Here is a 23,076-nt window from a genome sequence, read left to right on the forward strand (position 1 = left end):
AAGAGGTTAATCCATTGCAATTCAGGCCTATCTCAAGAAGCAAGAAAGGTCCCAAATATACAACCAACCTTACACCTAAAGGAGCTAGAAAAGCAGCAGCAAATAAAGCCAAAATCCAGGAGAAGAAGGGAAATAATAAAGATTAGAGCAGAAATAAATGATACAGAATCTGAAAAGAGAACCTAGAAAAAGTCCATGCATATATGGCCAATTAATCTATGACAAAGAAGGCAAGAATATACAGTGAGGAAAGGGCAATCTCTTCAATAAATGGTGTTGGTAAAATTGGACAGATACAAAAGAATGCACTTGGACCACTATTTTATAGCATATACAAAAATAAATTCAAAATGGATTAAAGACTTGAGTGTAAGACCTGTAACCATCAAACTCCCAGAAGAAAATATAGGCTTATGTAAGCTTTTTGATATTGATCTTAGCAATATTTTTTTGGACCAGTCTACTCAGTTAACAGTAACAAAAGCTAAAATAGATAACTGGGATTCCATAAAACTAAAAAAAAAAACTTTTGTATAATAAAAAAAGCCATCAACAAAGCAAAAAGGAAACCTACTGAAAGGGAGAAGATATCCACAAATAATACATTCAGTAGGAGTTAATATCCAAAATATATAAAGAACTTACACAACTTAACATAAAAAACCTGATTAAAAAATTGGCAGAGAACTTAAATAGACATTTTTCCAAAGAAGACATATAGATTACTAATAGGTACATGAAAAGGTGCTCAACATCACTAATCACCAAGGCAATGCAGATCAAAACCACAATAAGATATTGTCTCACCCCTGTTAGATTGACTATTATCAAAAAGACAAACATAACAAGTGTTGGTAAGGATATGGAGAAAAAGGCACCCTTGTACGCTGTTGGTGGGAATGTAAATTTACATTGCACATTTACCAATTGGTGCAGCCACTATAGAAAACAGTATGGAGGATCCTTTAAAAAAAACCATATAATATAGCAATTTCACTTCTGGCAATTTATCCAAAGAAAACAAAAACACGGATCTGAAGAGATATATACACCCCTATGTTCATTGCTACATTGTTTACATAGTCAGTGATATAGGAGCAACCTAATCAATAGATGAGTGGATAAAGAAGATGTGAGATTCACACACACACACACACACACAGAGGAATATCACCTAGCCATAAAAAGAATGAAATCTTACCATTTGCAACAACAGAGATAGAACTAGAGGGTGTATGTCAAGTGAAATAAGTCATACAGAGAAGACAAGTACCATATGATTTCATTTATATGTGGAATATAAAGAATAAAACAGAGGAGGAAGAGCCAAGATAGCAGAATAGCATGGAGGTTTTTTTGTGTGTCTCTCATCACCGAAATACAGCCAGACCAACACTAAACCATCCTGCACACCTAGAAAACTGATCTGAGGATTAACACAACAATCTACACAACCTGAACCACAGAATTCAGCAGGTACATGGTGCAGAGAGGTGAACTGGGGGAGAGAGAAGCTGCAGAGGGCAGGGAGCTGTTTCTGTTTGGGGAGAGAGGATGGAGATGGGGGCGGGGGGGGGGCTAGTATGGGAAAGCATCCCCCCAACCCCCTGCCTGAAAGCAGCTGGAGAGAAAAGAAAGAATATGAAAGGGACTGAAAAAAAGGGAGAAAGGAGAAAGGAGAGGGTTTAAATTCCATTAAGACTCCATAAACAGGGGGAATGCAGAATCTGAAACTCCACAGCTTGTTACCTGGCAGTGCTCTGGTGGGAAAGGCGAATCCCCAGGAGCAAAGAGCGAGGTCCTCAAGGTCCTCAGGACACATGGGAAGGGGCAGTTCTGCTGCTGGGAGGACATTCAGTAGAGACCCTGCAACCACCCCACAGGCAAAGTTCCCAGCAGACCCTGGAGAACAACTGCATGCACTGGTGCTGGAACAAGGTCATTAAGGGTGAAGCCTGGTGCCAGATGTGTCCTGTGATTTTCCATAATCCCTGAAACGCTGCTGCTACAGATCGTGTGAACTTTTTCTAGGGCGGATTGGCACCCAGCCGCAATCTGCACAGCAGCAACATGGTGTCAGAAACCTTCCTGGGGGCCGGCATCCGGCCATTGCTCAGTGAGACCCTCCTCCAGAGGGTCTGAGTGGGTCAAAGCAGCATGTAGTCCCTCATAAGTTAGGGGTTGGGAAACACAGCCGCATCTGATATATATATATATATATATATATATATATATATATATATATCTATCTATCTATCTCAGGAGAGAAGTCCCACCTGGCAACCTGAGAGCTTGGTCACGGACAGTATAAAAGCAGGGAGCGGATAGGAGGTGGAGACACCAGCGATTGCTAGTCGGGGAGAACAGAATTCCAGTACTAGAGACTGGGTTGCTGGGTGATGCCATTTTCACTGCTCCCGCACATGCGCTCACACACCGACAAGCGCCACAATAATCCACCCCAGTAAACTGAGCAGCGCCATCTAGTGGAGAATTAAGCCATTACACTAAGTGCTGCCCAACTGGGCCAAACTCAACTTCAGGAACACAAATCTCTCTGCCTGCTTAGTTTCCAGACTATAAACTTAGTTTGACTTCTAGGGGAAACTGATGTAATTTCAATCATATTTCAGTCTGCTTGCTGGTCCATTTATTCAATTTTTTCCTATTTCTTTTCTTATTCTTAAATACAGAAAGAGAAAAAATTTACTTTTATTTTCATTTTTTATTAAAAATATTTTTCTTTATTTTTTCTACAATATTTTTTCCTTTATGTAAAAAGTTCAAATTCTATTTTATTTACATCATTTCACTTTATTCTATTTCATTGTATTCATTTTTTCAAATTTTCAAACATCTTCCATTTTTTTCCATTTTCCCCTTATCTTTCCCTTTTTTTCACTAATCTATCAAGCTCCTTTCCACAACCAAACCAAAACGCACCTAGTTCTAGCATCATTTATTTGATTTTTTTTGTTTTTAGTTTTTTAATTTTAATTTTTTATCTTACTCCTTTTCTTCCCTCAAAATGACAAAATGAAAGAATTCATGCCAAAAGAAAGAACAGGGGAAAAAATGACAGCCAGGGAATTTAATCAACACAGATACAAGCAAGATGTCTGAACCAGACTTTAGAAACATGATAATAAGAATACTAGCTGGGGTTGGAAATAGATTAGAATCCCTTTCTGTGGAGATAAAAGAAGTAAAAGGTACTCAGGATGAAATAAAAAATGCTATAACTCAGCTAAAATCTCAAATGTATGTCACGGTGGCAAGGATGGATGGGGCAGAGTCCCATCAGTGATATAAAGGACAAACTTCTGGAGAATAATGAAGCAGAAAAAAAAAAGTGAGACTGATGCAAAAGAGTACAATTTAAGAATTTGAGATCAGTGACTCATTAAAAACAAGCAACATCAGAATCATAAGGGTCCCAGAAGAGGATGAGAGAGAAAAAGTGTTATGTGAGCAAATCACAGCAGAAAATTTTCAAAACCTGAGGAAAGACATAGACATCAAAATCCAGGAAGCACAGAGGACTCCAGTTAGATTAAACAAAAACAGACCATCAAAAAGGCATATCATAGTCAAATTCACAAAATACTCAGGCAAGGAAAGAATCATGAAAGCAGCAAGGGAAAAAAGGTCCTTAACCTACAAGGGAAGACAAATCAGGTTTGCAGCAGACCTATCCACAGACACTTGGCAGGCCAGAAAGGAGTGGCAGGATATATTCAACATGCTGAATCAGAAAAAATTCAGCCAAGAGTTCTTTATCCAGCAAGACTGTCATTCAAAATAGAAGGAGAGATTAAAAGTTTCCCAGACAAACAAAAATTAAAGGAGTTTGTGACGACTAAACCAGCCCTGCAAGAAATATTAATGGGGACTCGCTGAGGGGAGATGAAATACATACATACATACATACATACATACATACATACAAACCAAAAGCAACAAAGGCTAGAAATGACCAGAGAACACCACCAGAAATTCCAACTCTACAAACAACATAATGACGATAAATTCCTATCTTTCAGTACTTACCCTAAACGTCAATGGACTAAATGCTCCAATCAAAAGACATACAGTAACAGAATGGATAAGAAAACAAGATCCATCTATATGCTGTTTACAAGAGACCCGCTTTAGACCTAAGGCACCTTCATATTGAAAGTTAGGGGATGGAGAACCATCTATCAAGCTAATGGTCTCCAAAAGAAAGCCAGAGTAGCCATACTTCTATCACACAATCTAGACTTTAAAATAAAGACTGTAACAAGAGATGAAGAAAGGCATATCATAATTAAGGGGTCTATCCACCAAGAAGACCTAACAATTGTAAACATTTATGCTCCAAATGTGACAGCACCCAAATATATAAATCAATTCATCACAAACATAAAGAAACTCATATGGTATATAATACCATAATAGTAGGGGACTTCAACACCCTACTTACAGCAATGGACAGATCATCTAAACAGAAAATCAACAAAGAAACAATGGCTTTGAATGACACACTGGACCGGATGGACTTAACAGATAGATTCAGAACATTTGATCCTAAAGCAGTGGAATACACATTCTTCTCCAATGCACATGGAACGTTCTCCAGAATAGACCACATGCTGGGACACAAATCATCCCCCAACAAGTACTAAAAGATCGAGATCACACCGTGCATATTTTCAGACCACAATGCTACGAAACTCGAAATCAAGCTCAAGAAAAAATGTGGAAAGATAAGAAATACTTGGAGACTAAAGAGCATCCTACTAAAGAATGAATGGGCCAACAAAGAAATTAAAGAGGAAATTAAAAAGTACATGGAAGCCAATGAAAATGGTAACACCACAGCCCAAAACCTCTGGGACACAGCAAAGGAGTTCATAAGAGTTTATATATAAGTTTATATATAGCAATCCAGGCCTTCCTAAAGAAGGAAGAAAGGTCTCAGATACACAACATAACCTTACACCTTAAAGAGCAGGAAAAAGAAGAGCAAATAAAACCCCAAACTAGCAGGAGACAGGAAATAATAAAGATTAGAACAGAAATCAATGCTATTGAAACAAACAAACAAAAAACCCCACTGGAACAGATCAATAAAACCAGAAGCTGTTTTTGAAAGAATTAACAAAGTTGATAAACCACTAGCCAGACTGATCAAAAAGAAAAAGGAAAGGACCCATATAAACAAAATCAGGATGAAAGAGGAGAGATCACAACCAACACAGCAGAAATACAAACAATAATAAGAGATATTATGAGCAATTATACGCCAATAAAATGGGCAATCTGTAAGAAATGGACAAATTCCTAGAAACATATACACTACCAAAACTTGAAACAGGAAGAAACAGACAATTTGAGCAGACCCATAAGCAGTAAACAAATCAAATTAGTAATCAAAAATCTCCCAAAAAACAAGAGTCCAGGGCCAGATGGCTTTCCAGGAGAATTCTACCAAACATTTAAGGAAGACTTAACACCTATTCTTTGGAAGCTCTTCCAAAAAATAGAAATGGAAGGAAAACTTCCAAACGCTTTCTATGAAGTCAGCATTACCTTGATTCCAAAACCAGACAAAGACTTCACGAAAAAGGAGAACTAAAGACCAATTTCCCTGATGAACATGGATGCAAATATCCTCAACAAAATATTAGCCAACCAGATCCAACAATACTTTAGAAAATTATTCACCACGACCAAGTGGGATTTATACCTGGGATGCGGGGCTGGTTCAATATCCACAAAACAATCAATGTGATACATCACATCAAAAAGAGAAAGGACAAGAACCACATGATCCTCTCTATAGATGCAGAGAAAGCATTGGACAAAATACAGCTCCTTTCTTGATAAAAACCCTCAAGAAAGTAGGGATAGAAGGATCATACCTCAAGATCATAAAAGCGATATATGAAGGACCCAACACTAATATCATCCTCAATGGGGAAAAACTGAGAGCTTTCCACCTAAGGTCAGGAGCAAGATAGGGCTGTCCACTCTCACCACTGTTATTTAACCTACTATTGGAAGTCTTAGCTTCAGCAATCAGACAACACAAAGAAATAAAAGCATCTAAATCGGCCAGGAGGAGGTCAAACTTCCACTCTTCGCAGATGACATGATACTCTATATGGAAAACCCAGAAGATTCCACCAAAAAACTGCTAGAACTGATTCATGAATTCATCAAAGTCGCGAGATATAAAAACAATGCACAGAACTCAGTTGCATTCCTATACACCAACAACGAAGCAACAGAAAGAGAAATCAAGAGCATTTACAATTGCACCAAAACCCACAAAATACCTAGGAATAAATGTAACCAAAGAGGTGAAAAATCTATACACTGAAAACTATAGAAAGCTTACAAAAGAAATTGAAGAAGATACAAAAAAAAAAAAAAAAAAAAAGAAATCTTGGAAAAGAAAACCAGAGCTGGAGGCATCACAATCCCGGACTTCAAGCTGTATTACAAAGCTGTAATCATCAAGACAGTAATCATCAATGGGGCAGAATAGAGAACCCAGAAATGGACCCACAAACGTATGGCCAACTAATCTTTGACAAAGCAGGAAAGAAGATCCAGTGGAATAAAGACAGTCTCTTCAGCAAGTGGTGCTGGGAAAACTGGACAGCAGCATGCAGGAAAATGAACCTGGACCACTTTCTTACACCATACACAAAAATAAACTCACAATGAATGAAAGACCTAAATGTAAGACAGGAAGCCAACAAACTCCTCGAGGAGAAAGCAGCAAAAACCTCTTTGACCTTGGCCGCAGCAACTTCTTACTCAACACGTCTCCAGAGGCAAGGGAAACAAAAGCAAAAATGAACTATTGGGACCTCATCAAAATAAAAGGCTTCTGCACAGTGAAGGAAACAATCAGAAAAACTAAAAAGAAACTGATGGAATGGGAGAAGATATGTGCAAACGACATATCAGATAAACGGTTAGTATCCAAAATCTATAAAGAATTTATCAAAGTCAACACCCCAAAAACAAATAATCCAGTGAAGAAATGGGCAAAAGACATGAATAGTCACTTCTCCAAAGAAGACATCCAGATGGCCAACCGACACATGAAAAAATGCTCAACATCACTCCTCATCAGGGAAATACAAATCAAAACCACAAAGAAATACCACCTCACACGTGTCAGAATGGCTAACACTAACAACTCAGGCAACAACAGATGTTGGCGAGGATGCGGAGAAAGAGGATCTCTTTTGCACTGCTGGTGGGAATGCAAACTGGTGCAGCCACTCTGGAAAACAGTATGGAGCTTCCTCAAAAAATTAAAGATAGAACTACCCTATGATCCAGCAATTGCCCTAGTATATCCAAGGGATACATATGTGCTGTTTAGAAGGGGCCCATGCACCCCAGTGTTTATAGCAGCACTATCAACAATAGCCAAAGTATGGAAAGACCCCAAATGTCTATCACTGGATGAATGGATAAAGAAGATGTGGTATATATATATATAATGGAGTATTACTCAGCAATCAAAATGAATGAAATCTTGCCATTTGCAACTACATGGGTGGAACTAGAGGGTATTATGCTACATGAAATTAGTCAGAGAAAGACAAATATCATATGACTTCACTCATATGAGGACTTTAAGATACAAAACAGATGAACATATGGGAAGGGAAGCAAAAATAATTAAAAAAACAGGGAGGGGGACAAAACATAAGAGACTCTTAAATATGGTGAACAAACAGAGGGTTGATGGAGGGATTATGGAAGGGGGATTGTCTAAATGGGTAAGGGGCATTAAGGAATCTATTCCTGAAATCATTGTTGCAGTATATGCTAACTAACTTGGATGTAAATGAAAAAATAAATTGTTAAAAAATAAATAAAAGTACCAACCAAGAATTCAAAAACCAAAAACCAAAAAAAAAAAAAAAAAAAAAAGAACAAAACAAAGGAACAAACAAAACACAACAGACTCACAGATACAGAAATCAACTGTTTACCAAATGGGGGAGAGGTTGGGGAGTAGGCAAAATATGTTGAAGGGGTTTAAGAGATACAAACTTTCAGTTATAAAATAAGTAAGTCATGGGGCGCCTGGGTGGCGCAGTCGGTTAAGCGTCCGACTTCAGCCAGGTCACGATCTCGCGGTCCGTGAGTTCGAGCCCCGCATCGGGCTCTGGGCTGATGGCTCAGAGCCTGGAGCCTGTTTCCGATTCTGTGTCTCCCTCTCTCTCTGCCCCTCCCCCGTTCACGCTCTGTCTCTCTCTGTCCCCAAAATAAATAATAAAAAACGTTGAAAAAAAAAAATTAAAAAAAAAAAATAAGTAAGTCATGAGGATATAATGTACAGCAAACGGAACATAGTTATTAATATTGTAATATAATTTTGTGTGGTGAGAGATAACTAAACTTATGTAGAAATCATTTTGTGATGTATAAAAATATCAAGTCAGTATGATACACAGCTGAAACTAATAGGATATTGTCAATTATAATTCAAAAATACATATGTACATACATGCATATAGATGAGAGAGGAAAAAAATAAAACTATAGGTTTACTGTCTTTTGGCCCTAATTGTTTACGAGAAGTCAGTGAAAATTCTATGTATGATATCTTAAATTTCTATTGTGATTTCTTATTTGATCTATAGGCTTTGAGAAATATGTTATTTAATTTCTTAATATTTTGTGATTTTTCATTTACCTTGTTATTGATTTCTAGTTTACTTTCATTGTGATCAGATATATTATATATGATTCCAATAACTTAAAATTTATCAAAACTTATGTCCCAGTTATATGGTTTATTTTCGCAGAAATCAATGAATAGCAACCAGACCAATGAGGCCAGAAGGCCAAAAGTTTATTTGAAATTTTGAAAGTTTGAAAATATTTTTGTTTTCATTGGCTTTTGTGATTTTCTTAGAATTTTTTAGGTCCTATGACAGTATCCTAGGATTTTATGTGCACTCAGAAAGAATGTTTATTCTACAGTTGTTAGGTATAGTAGTCTAGAAATATTAATGAGATGAAGTTAGTTAATTGCATTGTTCAAATCTTTAAATCTTTAACTAAAATTATTAACTTGTCTATTTCTCCTTTTCATCCTGTTAATTTTTGTTTCCAAAGTTAATATTTTTAAATAAGGCTTGTGTTTGTTATATTTCTTAACCGAAGTAAAATTGGTGTATAAAATTATATTAGTTTCAGGTGTACAAGATAATAATTTGTATACACTATAGAGTGATTACCACAATAAGTCTAGTGTCATTTGTCACCATTTGCAATTGACCCCCTTCACCCTCTTCACTCACTCCCCATAGTTCTGCTAATTTTGCTTCATGTAGTTTGAAACTATGTTATTAGGTGCATACACATTTTTTAGGATAACCATCCATCACCAAAATCTCATTTCACCAACATTTTAATCACCCCTAAATGATCCCTAATTTCATTTGTAGTCAGTCCCCATTCCCATCTCCAGCCCCATGCAACCACTGATCCACTTGCTGTATATATGGATTTGTTTATTCTGGATATTTCACACAAACAGAATTATAAAATATGTGGCCTTTTGTATCTGGATTCTTTCATTTAGAATAGCGTTTTCAAGGGTCATACATGTTGTAGCATATATTGGTACTTTGTTCCTTTTAATGCTGAATAATATTCCATTCTAAGGATATACCACATTTTATTTATCCCTTTAGCATTTGATGGACATTCAGATTGCTTCCACTTTATAAACAGTATGAATAATACTGCTATTAACATTCATGTACAAGTTTTTCTTGGGCTTATGTTTTCATTTCTTTCTCGCATACATCTAGGAGTGGAATTTCTGCATCCTTTTGAGGAACTCCCGGGCTGCTGTCCAAAGCAGCTATACCATTTTGCATTCCCACCAGCAATGGATAAGGGTCCAATTTCTCCACCTCATCATCAACACTTATTATCATGCTTTTTGATTATAACGGTTATAACATTTCTAGCAAGTAAAGAGGGGTATCTCGTTGTGGCTTTGTTTTGCATTTCTCCGATGGCTAAAGACGGAGCATCTTTACATGTGCTATTAGCGATTTGTAATCTCTTCTTTTGGAGAGTCTACTCAGAAACTTTGCTCATTTTTTTAAAATAGAGTTATTTGACTTTTTATTGGTGAGTTGTAAGAGTTCTTTATATATTCTAGATACAAAATCCTTATTAGATATATGTTTGCAAATATTTGCTCCCATTCTGTGAATTGTCTTTTACATTCTTGATGATGTTCTTTTTGTTTGTTTGTTTACTTATTTTTGAGACAGAAAGAGAGAGGGGGAGAGAGAGAGAGAGAGAGAGAGAGAGAGAGAGAGAGAGAGAGAACATGAGCAGGCAAGGGGCAGAGAAAGAGGGAGAGAGAAAATCCCAAGCAGGCTCAGATGCTTAACTGACTAAGCTACCCAGGTGCCCCTTGATGATGTCCTTCGAAACACAAAATGTTTTAATTTAACGAAGTACAATGTCTCAAAGTATGTATTTGTTCTTTTGTTGCATGTACTTTTGGTGTCACATCTATAAAACTATTGCACGACTCAAGATAAAAGACTTGCCTATTCCTTCGGGTTTTTTTTTTTTTCTAAGAGTTGTATGCTTTTAGCTCTTATATTTAGGAATATGATCCAATTTGAGTTAATTTTTGTGTACCTTACTCACAAATCTTAAAAATTATGTTCTGTAACAAAACCTCCTTGTGAGCTGGAAACTGCCTGGAACACATGATCTTTTGAACAACACAGGTTCACTTTGACATTAACTGTGACGCATTGGAATATGTCAAAATGCCTCCGCACTTGTGTTTTAGGGGCCAAACAAGGGGAGTGGTTCTTCACAAAATCTCCTGGTAATTGTATGAGTTTTAAAAAAGAAAGAGAGACTTTTTCTTCAGGTTCAAACACACACACACAAAATCCAGCTGGGTGCAAAAGTTTAATCCCAATACAAGATTTCTATTTTGTATGCCTGTTGGTTATTCCCAGATTTCATACAATTTGCATGCCTCCATTATGACATTTCTGAGGTCTTCTAATAAACATCATTGCTCCTCAGTGAGCAGAAATAGCATAAATTATTAATGGTGTCTGCATTTTTGACATCTATATCTGACACTGTCAGATGTTTTTGCCCTAATTTTGTTGCAGTAAAACACTGTGAGATTATCCAAGCCTACTGCCTTTCCTTTGACCTGGAGACAATAATTTGCCCTGAAGAGCTGCTGGGGTTTTTTCTTATATTCCAGAGGCACTTGATTTTAGTACCACGACATGGGCAATGTCAAGCAGAATTTTGGGGGAGTGATGAACAAGAGGCTGTGGGGAAGACAGAAGGCACAGCCTTTGGGAAAGCAGTTTCCATTGGAACATAGTTGGTACTGAGAAAATGTATTGTTAGAACTGTAGCTCTGAATGCCGAAACACAGGTCAGCCTAAGCTGGTGAGTCAAAAGAAAAGGAAAGACATGATATGGAGTTTAAGAACAAGATCTGTGTACACGGACTCCAGCTCAAGTGAAGGAAAAAGTCCCTGTGTGGAATCTAAGTAAGTAGGTGAGCTGCAGTTATGGCTTGTTTAAAATCCAGGAAAGGGGCGCCTGGGTGGCGCAGTCGGTTAAGCGTCCGACTTCAGCCAGGTCACGATCTCGCGGTCCGTGAGTTCGAGCCCCGCATCGGGCTCTGGGCTGATGGCTCAGAGCCTGGAGCCTGCTTCCGATTCTGTGTCTCCCTCTCTCTCTGCCCCTCCCCCGTTCATGCTCTGTCTCTCTCTGTCTCAAAAAAAAATAAAAAAAATAAATAAATAAAAAAAAAAATAATAAAATCCAGGAAAGGGGCGCCTGGGTGGCTTGGTCGGTTAAGCATCCGACTTCGGCTCAGGTCATGATCTCACGGTCCGTGAGTTCGAGCCCCGCGTCGGGCTCTGTGCTGACAGCTCAGAGCCCAGAGCCTGCTTCGGATTCTGTGTCTCCCTCTCTCTCTCTCTGACCCTCCCCCGTTCATGCTCTGTCTCTCTCTGTCTCAAAAATAAATAAACGTTTAAAAAAATGTTTTTAAATCCAGGAAGAGCAGCAAAATCAGCTACTTATTCAATAAACACAAAAGAGAGGCTTATTTTCATGGATGGCCATGGGGAGAACATGGAAGATGCTCAGACTGACCAATAGGGAACAGGTAAAGAGAGGAGTCCAGAAAAGCAGTAATAGTAACTTGGGATTTGGAACCACACAGCAGTATAACCAACAATATGCCTGAGATTTCTGAGGGGGGCACCTGTGTCTTCTCATTTCTAGTACTCCAGTGCCTAAAATGTACCTGGCATAAAACAGGTACTCAGTGTATGTTGTGGAATGAATAAATGTTCCTAATAGGATAGAGGTTGCTTGCTCATAAGCTTAGTTGAAGCCATTTTTTTGTGTGTGGATGTCTAAGGGTTTTTGTTTACTTTAAAAATGTTTTAAGTAAGCTCTAACACCCAACGTAGGGATTGAACTCATGACCCTGAGACCAAGTGTTGCATGCTCTACAACGAAGCCAGCCAGGCACCCCAGGGTATCTAAGGGTTGTTAGATGAACACAGTTCTCCAGAGAGAGGCAGGACTCTGCAGATGACTAAAGTTGGAGACCATAGCCTAGGAGTACAATGGCTTTGTTCCATGGAGGGGTACTCACTGTCAGCACCCAGCAGTCAGATACGTGGTGGCTAAAGTGAAGAAGCAATGTAGTAAGGAAGAAAATTAAGGAGTGGCTATTTTGACAATCTTTCTTCTTAGGGCCGGGAAAACTGCACGGGTGCTGAAATGGAGAGCTCCATCTGTTCAACGGTTACTTAGGGTGGCCAAAACTAAAAACTTCCTGTGTTACTTGCAAACGCAACGGTCTATCAGAGGACTTTTGATCCTGGAAATAACAAATCAGAGGATAATTTGAAACCAGTATTGATAATACCTGACCCTAGGGCTGTCTACTGTTCCTCAGGAGTAATTGATTTGAACCACTCAGAGGAACCAGGAAATTCTTAAACTCTTCACAATATCATATTTACATTGTATAAACATCTAAGTATGACAATAATGACTAGTTGGTAGAAACTGTAAGAGTTGTCTCAGCAGATGTGGCAGTTCAGCCTCTGCTTGGGTATCTCCAGTGATGAGGAGCTCACTCCTCCCTAAAAGTTATTAAATGCTTGCTCAGATTAAATTAGCGAAACAAGGACTTGATAAGCAAAAAACTAAGATAACAGCAGCAACAACAAATTTAAAAATCAAACCTCTGTGCCAACATACATTTGCCTTGATTAAACATGAGGATAAGGAGAGTATTACAATTCAATAAGAATTTTTCAATTTCTCGCTTGGTTGAGCGTCTGACTTCAGCTCAGGTCATGATCTCGCAGCCCATGGGTTTGAGCCTTCGTCGGGCTCTGTGTTGACAGCTCAGAGCCTGGAGTCTGCTTCAAATTCTGTGTCTCCCTCTCTCTCTGCTCCTCCCCTGCTCTCTCTCTCTCTCACACACACACACTCTCTCTCTCTCTCTCTCTCTCAAAAATGAATAAAAGCGTTAAAAAAATGTTTTAAAGAATTTTTCAACTTCCCAAATAGTGCTAATCACACAAGAGATTCACTGGAAAACCGTGTGGATTTACAAGTAAACGAAATGAGTTGTGACTGAAAACCCAAACATACTGACATTAATATGGAGAGTTTAACCCCATTCAGCTTATTCAACAGAGATTTCATATTTTGCCAAAGCAAATTTTTATTTCTTATTTATGTCCTCCAGGCTTATTGGGTTTCCACTACTTTAATTTAGTTTTAAGAACTGTTTAATTTTAACTTCAGTATCAAGTTTCTATTGAATTGTAAATACTTTAAGACCCTTGAAGCTTTGAGATGGGAATTTTAATGAAAGCTTTGTCTCTTAATCATGTCTTGAATTCTTATGACAAAGAATAAGAAGTGCACCTCGTTTTGTATAGATGCTTTGAATATCTCAAAGTACTTTAAAAACATCATTTTATAATCAGATAATATAAAGTATTATTCATAACATTATTATAACTACTTAATCCCTTTGTGTCTTGAATTTCTCATCTACACACTGAGGATAATAATAGCACTACTCCTAGGGGCGCTTGGGTGGCTCAGTCGGTTGGGTGTCCGACTTCGACTCAGGTCATGATCTCATGGTTCGTGGGTTCGAGCCCCGCTTCGGGCTCTGTGCTGACAGCTCAGAGCCTGGAGCCTGCTTCGGATTCTGTGTCTCCCTCTCTCTGCTCCTCCCCCACTCATGCTCTGTCTCTCTCTCTCTCTCTCCCTCAAAAATAAATAAACATTAAAAAAAATTAAATAATAGCACTACTCATAGCTTGTTGTAAGGACATGTAAAGCAATTAGAACAAATCCTGGCACCCAGAAAGTGCTCTATAAGTGTTAAATACTATTTATACCATCTAATATGTGCCCACACTCACAACATAATTTGGAATATCCGGCTTGAATTCAGTCATATGACAATGTTGTATAGTTTCAAATTAATAGCATAGGTTTTATTTGTGGATTTGTTGGTTTATAATGAACTCAATCCAGAGGTGGCAAGTCATAATGGAGGATACATACACAGCATTGACCCTGGAGTCTGACAACTCCAGGTTGTATCCCAGCCCTGACACTTTTTAGCTGAGTGAACTTGGGCACTTTATTTAATCTCTCTGTGTCTTATTTTTCTCATCTGTAAGAGGGGGTTATAAAAGTATCCATACCATAGGGTTGTTGTGAAGAATAACTGAATTAACATGTGGAGAGTATTTAGAACAGTGAGCTGTGTATAAGGGCTTACTACTCTTTCTAGTTGTGCTCTTATTTTCCAGGGCCTACCTTCATGTAGATGAAGTTGCATTTCAAGGCATTTAAAATAAGCAATGTGACCAATTCCAAAAGACAACCAGTTTTGACCCTTGAAAATTTATGTTCTTTTTGTTATTCTGGTCATTCAATAACTAAGCAAGTGTTTCTTAGAGTAACTCTGTGAAGAGTGTCCTTCTATAAGAGACCTTTTTTCCCCCTACCAAATATACCTAGATGAACTTGGGATATTCAGTTGGGATTTTCTACATCATGAGATGAAGTAATGTACCAGCTTCCAAGGTAGGAAGAATTTGAGGTTCATCTACAGAGATGATAAAGACCACAAAAAGCAGTGCCCTCGTTACAAACGGATCTGTTACAAGTACACACAGATTCCTAACCCATTTCACATATGGATTTACCGAAAAAGGACGCCTGAGACTTGGGGATGTTACTGCCAGCAGCCACTCTGGAGTTTGAAGTGAACATCTGGAAGTCCCTTGAAGGTCTTTCCTCAACAAATTTTTCTCCCTTTTAAATGTGTGAGGATCCCATCGCTAACTTTTTTGCCTTATTTATTTATTTATTTATTTATTTAAGTAGGCTCTACGCCCAGCACAGAGCCCAGTGTGGGGCTTGAACTCATGCCCCTGAGATTAAGACCTGAGCTGAGATTAAGAGAGTTGGATACTTAATGACTGAGCCACCCAGGTGTCCCTCCTTTTTCTCATGCTAACTACCCTTCCTGGCACATTTCACACATAGCCATGGCTTCAGCATCCATGTTTATGCCAATGACTCAAACTGTTACCTTCAACCTTTCTCTTGAGTACCAATCCTATACTTTCAATTGCTGACTGAGCACTTTCTCATGCCCCATAGCATCTTAAATTTCCAAAATGATCCCATGATCTTCATTCTAACTGTGCATCAGTTAATGACATCCCCCTTACTCCTGAACTATCCAAATTGACTCAACAAATACATACCCACTCGCAGGCTCCAGAATACTCTAAAAATGGCTCCCACACTGTGAACAATTGCTGCAGGGCTTTCTCCAGTCTCCAAAACTTCTATCTTCAACTTACAGACCATTCCATTCAAATATAGATCAACATCATCCCACTGTCCAGGTCTAAATGAGAAATTTTGAATGTCAGGATCTACTGACCACTAGGAAAAGTCAATGGGTTTTGTGATTTTGAATTATATGCAAAATTCCCTGAATGTAGGTAAATTCATTTTTTTTAGTTCTTGGATTTCATCAGGTCATCAGAACAGATCACGATCCAATAAATGTTGACAGCCCCAGGATATTTTCTTCCAGAGGTCCTCTACTTCCCAGTCTTCCTTCATCCCCTTGCAGATGCCCCACTCCTATACCTAAGTCTGGTTTCTATGCAGATCCCTGGATTTCCTGCTGGTCCAGAAAGGGTAGGAAGATATTCTCTGAAGCCCCTGTTGTGGAAGTACTTGGTTGCTTTTCCTCGAAGACCTTGTCCAGAAAGGCAGGTTGACACAGTCCCCATAGCCAAGTTTCTGCACCCCAGAAGCAATCGATTCCCTATCACCTCACCTGATACCCCAGAAACAAGCTCGGAGCCTGTTGGAACAGCCTCCCAGAATTGCTCCCAGTTGCAGGTTGTCCTTGCAAAGATGCAGGGACTTCCAAAGATACAGATGTGGCTGCTAGTCAATTATTGCCCTCAGAGCTCAGAATCTAAGTGCTTTTCTTCCCTCAGCCCTTGGAAATGTTCACCAGTGTCCCAGAAACATTAAGAACCTTTATGCTGTGGTCATTCTTCTACTGAATCCTTCTGAGCCTGTTTATCTTTTACTCCTGCTATGATTCATGACCGGACCATATCCTAAAGGATCCTTGTCCATCATTCAACTTTAGATCTTATCCTTTTGCCAATGGAGAGAAGTGTTTTCTGAAGTGTTCTTCATAGGCTAAAGAACATTCCACATGCACACATCAGCATCACAAACACCTACTCATATATTCACACACATGCTCTTATATACCACTGAGGCTTCACAATCCATCTGTGGCTCATGGATTCAGCAAATAAACCCACTGCTCCAAACAAATCATTGATTCCTGCTTTTGAAAGATGTCAGTTTTTACATACATACACATGGACACCCTGATGATCTTCATAAAGAAAAGTAATGAAGATCAAAGATCTGCCAGGAATCCTTGGTCACCGTGCAGTCATCGTCTAGGACCATTACCAGCTCCCCTGAGAATAAGCCTCCAAGGCCTTCTTTACAGAGAGTACCATTCTTCGTGAAATTAGATGTTTGGGATACCTTTTACTTCATCTTCATCCAGGGAGTGGAAGATAAACTTTCAGATATGTCTTTATTGGTGTGAGTTCACCATGATGTCCTCTGGGTTCTGCAATACTCCAACCAATGTCCTTACATGATTGACAGCATTTTCAGCGACCTTGTGGATGTGTTTATAAAACATGCTAATATACTTACCTACACTGACATCCCACGGACCCTCAAGCTGCACATAATTACCTATTTTGGAAGCGCCTCCAGCTCAATTGCAGCAGAATTTAAGAAATTCAAGGTAGAGATTCTGGGTATACTGTAATTAGCCATGCAGCCTCCGTGTTTATTCATTTACTTTTGCTGCTGTAACAAATTACCACAAATTTAGTGCCTCAGAGCAACACAAACTTATTATCTTCTGGCTCTGGAAGTTAGATGTTCTATAGTCAAGATGTCAGCAGAGTTGCATTCCTTCCAGACGCTCTAGGAAAGAATCTGTTTCCTTGCCATTTTCACTTCTACAGGCCACCTATATCCCTCAGCTCATGGTCTCTTCCTTCATCTTCAAAGTACAACTGACCCTTAAACAACATGGGGGTCAGGGTCAGTGGCCTCACACCCAATCAAAAATCCATGTGTAAGTTTGACTCCCCCCAGATTTAACTACTGACACCATCCTACTGACCAAAAGCTTTATTGACAACATAAACAGTCAATTAACACATATTTTTATGTTATATGTATTATATATTGTCTTCTTACAATAAAGTAAGCTACAGAAAAGAAAATGTTATTAATGAAATTATAAAAGAAAATCTAGAGTACCGTACTATAAAAAGTCTTCACATAAGTGGACCTGTGCAGTTCAAACCTGTGTTGTTCAATGGTCAACTGTAAATCATTCTAACCTCTGCTTCTATCTTCTCATCTCCTCTAACTTTGATCCACCTGTCTTCCTCTTCTAAAGACCTTTATGATTACATTGGATACACCCAGACAATCTAGGATAATCTCATTTCAAAATTCTTAATTTAATCACATCTGCAAAGTCCCTTTGCCACAATAGATAACATGTTCATGGATTCTGGGGCTTTGGGGACAGGACATCTTTTGGGGGCCATTATTCTGCCTGTCACAGTGAACAAGGTAACAGTCTTTTTAGGATTTAAGTTTCCCTTCTTCCTGTTAATAAATGTGTTAAGTACTCCTTGGGTTCACCAGTTGCTACCAGCAGCTCATTCTCTAGTTTCCCACCCAGACATCTGCAATTGCTTCCTTTCAGAAAGGAATACGAGTTTTCTTATAGAGAATGAGGTAGTGTTTCAGCATGTTTCTCTCTGCCTTAATTAAAACTTGCTCTCACTAGACTCTTTTGTGAATCACTCACAGGTGAATCTCAGTCTCCCCTCTTACAAATGCTAACCTGGATAAAAGTTCATTATCTGATTTAAGAGTGTGGGTTCAGTGTGCTGGACATGCTGTTTGAGAACAGTGAGTGGGTTGTTCTGGCTGCAGCAGAGAAAGAGGGACACATATACCACATTTCATTTATCTGTTAAGAAGTTGATGGACCTATTTTTCTACTTTTTGAGTACTATGAGTATGCTTCTCTGAACATTCATGTAAACGTTTTTGTGTGGGGGTGCCTGGGTGGCTCTGTCTGCTGGGCCTCTGAATCTTGATTTCAGCTCAAGCCATGATCTCACAGTTCACGTCGGGCTCTGCACTGACAGCATGGAGCCTCCTAGGGATTCTCTTTCTCCATTTCTCTCTGCCCCTCCCCAGCTCATGCACACGCATGCCTGTTCTCTCTCTCTCTCTCTCCTCCCCTCCCTCTCTCTCTCTCAAAATAAATAAACTTAAAAAAAAGTTTGTGTCATATGTGGATCCTGAGAAACTTAACAGAAGACCATGGGGGAGGGGAAGGGGGAAAAAAAGTTACAGAGAGGGAGGGAGGCAAACCATAAGAGACTCTTAAATACTGAGAAAAAACTGAGGGTTGACGGGGAGGCAGGTGGGGGAGAGGGGAAAGTGGGTGATGGGCATTGAGGAGCGCACCTGTTGGGATGATCACTGGGTGTTGTATGGAAACCAATTTGACAATAAATTATAGTTAATATAAAACAAAAACAAAAACAAATAAAAGTTTGTGTGTGCACATGTTTTCATTTTTCTTTCTTTTTCTTATAGTATTATATTAGTTTTAGGTGGACAATATAGTGAATCAACAATTCTATATGTTACTCAGTGCTCCTCACAATGTTTTCATTTTTCTAGATGTATACCTGGAGTGGAATTGCTAGGTCATGTGGTAACTCTAGGTTTACCCTTTCAAATCTTTTTTAAGACTGCCAGATTGTTTTAGAAAACACCTGTACTATTTTATATTCCCATCAGCATTGCATGAGCATTCCGATTTCTTCACATCCTTACCAACATTTATTATTATCTGTCTTTTTTATGGTAACCATCCTAGCACGTGTGAAGTAGTATCTCGTGGTTTTGATTTGCACTTTTTTATGTTTATTTTTGAGAGAGAGAGAGAGAGAGAGAAAGGGAGAGAGAGGGAGAGAGAGAGAGAGAAAATGCACGGGGAGAGTGGGGGACAGAGAGGATCCGAAGCAGGTTCTGCACTGACAGTGGATAGCCCAACGCGGGGCTTGAACTCAACTGTGAGACCATGGCCTGAGCTGAAGTTGGATGCTTAACTGACTGAGCCACCCAGGCACCCCTGTTTTGCACTTCTTTAATGTCTGATGATGTTGAGCATCATTTCATGTGCTGATTGGCCATTTATATATCTTCTTTGGAGAAATGTCAATTCAGATCCTTTTCCCAGTTTAAAATAGTGTTATCTTTTTATTGCAGCTTTGTAAGAGTTTTCATGTTTTCTAAATATAATTTCCCTTATCAGATACATGTTTGCAAATATTTTTTCACATTCTATGGATTGCTTTTTCTTTTTAAAAATTTTTTAAAATTTTAATTCCAGTTAATTAACACACAATATTATATGTTTCAAGTGTGCGGGATTACCTTTTCAGTTTCTTGATGGTTTCCTTTGAAACACAAAACTTTTTCATTTTAATGAGATCCATGTAATTTTTCTTCCATCATGTGCTTTTGGTATCACATCTAAGAAAGTTTTGCCTAACCCAAAACCACAAAGATTTATTCCTATATTTTCTCTAAGTCTTTTATAATTTTTGCTCTCACAGTTTTTTAAGTTTATTTATTTATTTGAGAGAGAGAGAGGCAGAGAAAGGGAGAAACAGAATCCCTAGCAAGCTCAAATCTGTCAGCCTGCCGTGGGGCTCAAGCTCATGAACCATGAGATCCTGACAAGTGGAGATCAAGAGTTGGACCTTAACCAACTGAGCCATCCAGGCACACTTTTGCCCTTACATTTAGATCAAAATGGATCTATGGTCCATTTTGAGTTAAACTTTTTGTGTGGTATAAGGTATGAATCTAACTTCATTCTTTTACATGTGGATATTCAGTTGTCCCAGTAGCAGTTGTTGAAAACACTATTCCCCATTAAATTGTCTTTCACTTTTATTGAAAATCAACCGTGTAAGAGTTTCTGTATACATTTTCAATGCTATTTCATTGATCTATATGCCTCTCCTTCTGCCAGTATTATACTGCCTTTGTTGTAGCTTTATATAGTAAGTTTTGAAATAAAAGTGTTAAGTCCTCCAACTTTATTCTTATTTTTCAACATTTAGCTACTGAGTCCCTTGCATTTCCCTATTAGTTTTAAGATTGGTTTATCAACTTCCGCAAAAAACCCAGGTGGGGTTTTAATAGGAATCACATTGACTCTGTAAATCAATTTGGGATGTACTACCATCTTAACCATTTAAATCTCCTGATACATGAATATGGGATATATTTCCATTTATTTAGCCTTTAATATCTTTTGATGTTTGCAGTTTTCTAAGTATACGTCTTGTACTTCTTTGTTCTTTCTTAATATAGGCATTTACATCAATCAATTTCCCTCTGTTATTGCTTTTGCTGAATCCTATGTTTCAGAATTTTGTGTCTTCCTTTTTATTCATCTCAAGGTATTTTCTAATTGCTGTTATGATTTCTTCTTTGATTCATGTTACTTAGGAGTGTGTTGCTTAATTTCCATGTATTTGTGAATTTCTCAAATGTTTTACTGTTATTGATTCCTAATTTTGTTTTACAGTGATTGGAGAACATACTTTGTATATAATTTCAATCCTTTCAAATTTACTGAGGTGTGTTTTCTGGCCTAGAATATAATCTATCTTGGAGAATGTTTCATGTGTACATGAGAAGAATATGTATTTTCCATTATTGGGCATTGTGTGCCCCTAAAATTCATATGTTGAAGCAATAACCCCCAATATGACTGTATTTGGAGGTCGGGACTTTAAGGAGTTTAGATAAGGTTATAAGAATGAAGCTATAACCTGACTGGTGTTCTTATAACAAGAGGAAAAGACATCAGAGCTCTTTTGCTTCATGTGTACACGGACGAAAAGCCATGTGAAAATACAGCAAGAAGGTGGGCATATACAAGCCAGAAAGAGGTGTCACCAGAAACCTAGTTTTCTGGCACCTTGATCTTGGACTTCTGGCCTCCAGAATTGTGAGAAAATTGATGTATGTTATTTAAGCCACCCAATCTGTGGTATCTTATTATGGCAACCTGAGCAAACTAATACAGGTGGAACATTTTATAGATGTCTGTTAGTTCTTGTTAGTTTATAGTGTTGTTCAAGTCTTCTATTCCCTTGTTAATCTGCCTACATGTTCTATTCATTTTGGAAAGTGGTGTTGAAGTTTCCAATGATTGCTGTAGAATGATTTATTTCTCTCTTCCATTATATAAGTTTTGTTTTATGTATTTTGAGGTTCTGTTATTAGATACATATATGCTGTAACCTCCATTTTAATAATTTCTCAGGTCAAAAATCTTAAAGTCATTCTTTTTAAAAATTTTTTTGAATTTTATTTTAGATAAATAAACCAACTGAGCCACCCAGGTGTCCCAAAGAAAACTTTAATAGTAGTGCTTTCCTCATAGATTTATTGTGAAGTTAAATCAGATAATACCTAGAAAGCACTTAGCACAGGTCCATGTGGAATAATACATCCAAAAATGCCAATAGTACTTCAAGGCCCTTCAGGAGTCTGCTTCTACCTCTTCGCCTTCAAAGTATTAAATGAGGATCTTTCGAATACACCAATCTGGGGGCACCTGGGTGGCTCAGTTAAGCATCTGACTTTGGCTCAGGTCATGATCTCATGGCTCGTGGTTCAAGCCCCACGTTGGGCTCTATGCAGACAGTGCAGAGCCTGGAACCTGCTTCAGATTCTGTGTCTCCCTCTCTCTCTGCCCTCCCCCACTCATGCTCTGTCTCTCCCTGTCTCTCAAAAATAATAAATAAATGTTTTTAAAAAATACACCAATTCTTTTTACCCTTTTGTCCCTTGGCTCATGGCTCTTCACTGTCTGGGATACCTTTGCTTTCATTCTACTTTGCTTGGTAAACAACTAATTACTCTTCCTTTAATAATGAATTCTGACATTGCATCCATCTGAAAGCATTTCCTGAGCTGTTTAGTTGGGGATAGGTGTTCTTCCACGTGGACAGTTTGCTCTGTATCTTATATTTGTGATGTATATTTGTGGTGATGGTCCCATGGCAATGAGGGTGAACTTTCTACTCTGCTCAGTTGACTATCACTCAGACAGACACATTAACAATTAAATATAGTAAGAAGGGAGCCAATGATAGAGAAACTCCTAGGGCATTACGGGAGCTCAGAGGAAGGACAACATTCCTTTTCTGCCATTTACAAAAACCTTAAAGAGAACTACCAAAACTGACTCACTAATTCCACATTCTGTCCACATACTGTCTT

The 23,076-nt window shown here is 38.4% G+C and overlaps 1 pseudogene; it reads right to left on the reverse strand.

The window, feature by feature from the left end:
* Positions 1 to 17,687: 17,687 nt before the first annotated feature.
* LOC123596850 overlaps positions 17,688 to 23,076 on the reverse strand; it is a 30,021-nt pseudogene continuing 24,632 nt past the window's right edge.

This window comes from Leopardus geoffroyi, chromosome C1 (assembly GCF_018350155.1).
Source record: "Leopardus geoffroyi isolate Oge1 chromosome C1, O.geoffroyi_Oge1_pat1.0, whole genome shotgun sequence".
NCBI classification, from domain to species: domain Eukaryota; kingdom Metazoa; phylum Chordata; class Mammalia; order Carnivora; family Felidae; genus Leopardus; species Leopardus geoffroyi.